General features: G+C 31.9%; 3 non-coding genes across 3 annotated transcripts; 2 read left to right on the plus strand and 1 right to left on the minus strand.

Annotated features, from left to right (window-relative positions):
* Positions 1 to 302: 302 nt before the first annotated feature.
* On the plus strand, positions 303 to 389 carry TRNAS-GGA (transfer RNA serine (anticodon GGA)). The gene has a single exon. It is a non-coding gene; the product is annotated as a tRNA-Ser (tRNA).
* Positions 390 to 1605: 1216 nt separating this feature from the next.
* On the minus strand, positions 1606 to 1678 carry TRNAT-UGU (transfer RNA threonine (anticodon UGU)). The gene has a single exon. It is a non-coding gene; the product is annotated as a tRNA-Thr (tRNA).
* A 1639-nt stretch (positions 1679 to 3317) lies between these two features.
* On the plus strand, positions 3318 to 3390 carry TRNAF-GAA (transfer RNA phenylalanine (anticodon GAA)). The gene has a single exon. It is a non-coding gene; the product is annotated as a tRNA-Phe (tRNA).
* Positions 3391 to 3854: the final 464 nt, after the last annotated feature.

Below are 3854 nucleotides of genomic sequence, written 5' to 3' on the forward strand. Positions count from 1 at the left end.
GATTTCGATAGTATGGTGTAGCGTATCTTATGCAAACGGAATTCTAAGGTTTCTTTATTTTATTATGCAATAAGAAGAATTCTTCCATTTTCTTTTTCTTTAGTTGCGGGAAAACCCAAATTAAAACTTTTTTTTTATAGCGAGCGCAATTTCTAGTAAAAAATCCTGTATCCTTCCACTTAGATCAAAAGGAATTTTTCCAATAGAACTATGGAACCCCCGAGTGGTTGCGGTTGTACCTGTACTGCAGGAATAAGAAAACTCGCTATTCACTCAGTTTATTTTCCATAATAAGTTATGTAGGAGAGATGGCCGAGCGGTTCAAGGCGTAGCATTGGAACTGCTATGTAGACTTTTGTTTACCGAGGGTTCGAATCCCTCTCTTTCCGTTTTTCTTAATTCATCAACGTTAAGGATCACAATGTATCAAATCAAATAACAATTTTTTCCAGCAATAATATCTTATATTATCTTATTTTGATTTAATAGAAATTAGAAATTCTCTATAGCAAATTACTGTGGTATGTAAAATACACATAGAGGAAAAAAGAAAAAAGGATCCTAATCCTAGGGTTAATCAATTTTAGCTAGTTGATGGGAAAATACAAATTAATGGTAATGGTCTTAGGGCGATTTAGTTCGGGGAAAGGGGAAGGGGAAGAAAATTCTATGAACCTTTCCTTTTTTCGTTAAGTTCAAGTCTGACGAGAGTAATATTCTACAACTAACAACTCATTTATTTTGAGACCGACCCACTTCCTATCTAGGATTTTATTTACTAGTCCTTTATATTCCAACGTGTCAATCGCCAAATGCTTTGGCAATTTCCCCGGGTCCGATGAAGCAATATAATTTTGAACCAGACCTTTTGATCTTTGGTTATCTTTCGTAGTAATAATATCTCGGGGTTTGCAACGAAAACTTGGTATATTGACTATACGACCATTAACTAAAATATGTCTATGGTTGACTAATTGGCGGGCCCCAGGAATGGTTGAAGCCATACCCAATCGAAAAAGGATATTATCCAAACGCATTTCAAGTAATTGTAGTAAAACCTGGCCTGTTGACCTTTTTGCTTTTCCAGCGATATGTACATATCTAAGTAATTGTCGTTCTGTCAGACCATAATGAAAACGCAATTTCTGTTTTTCTTGAAGACGAATACGATATTGCTCCTTTTTCCCAGAATTGAATTTTTTTTTAAGATTACTTCCGGATTTAGGTGTTTTTCTAGTGAGTCCTGGTAAAGCTCCCAGACGGCGTATTTTTTTTAAACGAGGTCCTCGATAACGGGACATGAAGACTCCTTTTTTTATTTTATTGAAATTTCATTTTACACAATTAATTTCATTGTATTTACATTACAGAATACATCGAAATTAAAACTGAATTAAACTACAGGATAAACAGAGTAAAATCAACTAAAGTACCCAAAAAAATGGAATTTCATCAAAATCTTTATTTTTTGTATATATATTATTTATTTTATTGTTTTGTATCTAGCAAAATTGTAAGGTAAAAAACATAAAAGATCCTGGATTCTCCATTTAATTCGGAAAAAAAGAGATTCTTGTTCGTAGAACATCGATAGAGAAAAAAAAAAGCCGACTATCGGATTTGAACCGATGACCCTCGCATTACAAATGCGATGCTCTAACCTCTGAGCTAAGTGGGCTTACATAACGGAAATAGTGTAACAAATAGAAATAGGTATAGTATAGGAAATCCGTAAAATCTCAGATATTAGTTATTAATCTTAGCTATTAACTAGTTCTAAATTTGAAGTTATACTTATAAAAATAAAAAAATACTAAAACTTCTTAAAGATAAAGTTAGCTTGATATGCTTAACTATAGGATATTAAAAAATAAAATTATAGAATTTATTGGTATTTTCATTTGATCATTATAGACTTTATTATTTGTTAATAATTTGAGGATTAATATTTCACTAAGGGGAACATAGAGTCAGAGTAAATAAAATTGCTAATTCTGATTAGAAAAAAAGAATAAATATCAAGCGTTATAGTATAATTTTGAATACTATAAAAAAGTAAGACGGGAGGTGGGGGAGATAAAAACTTTTGGATATATTGATTCGGATTGAATTGCAAATACATCAAGGATAGAATCAATTCAATTCTGAATTGCAATAAGCAAGCGAGGTCTCTCAAATAGAGTCGAACTGAACTGCTAGACTACGTTGAGTGATGAACTCAATGATTCAAAAAAAAAACTAAGAGATGGATGAAATTACACAAGGAATCCTGGTCTCAAAGAAGAGGGAAATGGGGATATGGCGAAATCGGTAGACGCTACGGACTTGATTGTATTGAGCCTTGGTATGGAAACCTGCTAAGTGGTAACTTCCAAATTCAGAGAAACCCTGGAATTAAAAAAGGGCAATCCTGAGCCAAATCCGTGTTTTGAGAAAACAAGGGGTTCTCGAACTAGAATACAAAGGAAAAGGATAGGTGCAGAGACTCAATGGAAGCTGTTCTAACGAATCGAGTTAATTACGTTGTGTTGTTAGTGGAATTCCTTCTAATTCTAAATTAGAGAAAGAGGGGTTTTATACCTTATACATTTAATAAACACGTATAGATACTGACATAGCAAACGATTAATCACAGAACTCATATTATATTATAATTATAATATAGGTTCTTTATCTTTTTTAAAAATGAAATTAGAAATGATAATGATTATGAAATAAAAAACTCATATCATAATTTTTTTTTTTCATTATTGTGAATCCACTCCAATCGAATATTGAATAATCAAATTCTTCAATTCAAATTCAAAGTTTTCGAGATCTTTAAAAAAGTGGATTAATCGGACGAGGACAAAGAGAGAGTCCCATTCTACATGTCAATACTGACAACAATGAAATTTCTAGTAAAAGGAAAATCCGTCGACTTTATAAGTTGTGAGGGTTCAAGTCCCTCTATCCCCAAATCCTCTTTTATTCCCTAACTATACTATATTATTATTATTTATCCTCTTTTTTTTCTTTTTATCAATGCAATGGGTTTAAGATTCATTAGCTTTCTCATTCTACTCTTTCACAAAGGAATGCGAAGAGAACTCAATGGATCTTATCCTATTCATTGAATAGATTTCTTTTTTATTAGAGTATCGGCAAGAAATCTTGGTTATTCACTCTATTTTTAAGTTTTATTTAAGTAAACCATGCACAATGCATAGGACTACCCCCCCATTTTCAAATTTTAAATTTGAAATACTTTAATTAATTTTTAGTCCTTTTAATTGACATAGATACAAATACTCTACTAGGATGATGCACAAGAAAAGGTCAGGATAGCTCAGTTGGTAGAGCAGAGGACTGAAAATCCTCGTGTCACCAGTTCAAATCTGGTTCCTGGCAGAGAAAAAAAAAAGATCCACCGAATAGGTATTGATCCAAATACCTCGAGATGGATTGTGATACATATTCATTAATAATATTTATTCATCTAAGTGGATAAATCTATAATATAAATATAGAGGCACTTCTTTTTAAAGAAGTTTTAAAATATATCTTTTCTTTATGATAAAGAAGGGGGTGAGATTCCCCTTTATTTTTTTGCGTTTCTTAATTTTGTATTCCGCTATTCCGACGAATATTTTTTTAGTCTTGCTTATCTTTATCTTATCTTATTTTCCTAGTTGTGCTAAGTAATGTGCGCGGTACAAAGTTCCTGGTAGAGAACTTCTTTGAGTCATCCTATTTTTCTGTTCATATGAAGGAAATTAATATGCGATTTTCAAAATAGGGGAATCCAAATGAAACCCTTTTTTTGCTCAGTCTATCTGGAATGCTTTTGTATAATTAGGAATTAATTATAAATA

Source organism: Aegilops tauschii, unplaced genomic scaffold (genome assembly GCF_002575655.3).
Source record: "Aegilops tauschii subsp. strangulata cultivar AL8/78 unplaced genomic scaffold, Aet v6.0 ptg000633l_obj, whole genome shotgun sequence".
Taxonomy (NCBI): domain Eukaryota; kingdom Viridiplantae; phylum Streptophyta; class Magnoliopsida; order Poales; family Poaceae; genus Aegilops; species Aegilops tauschii.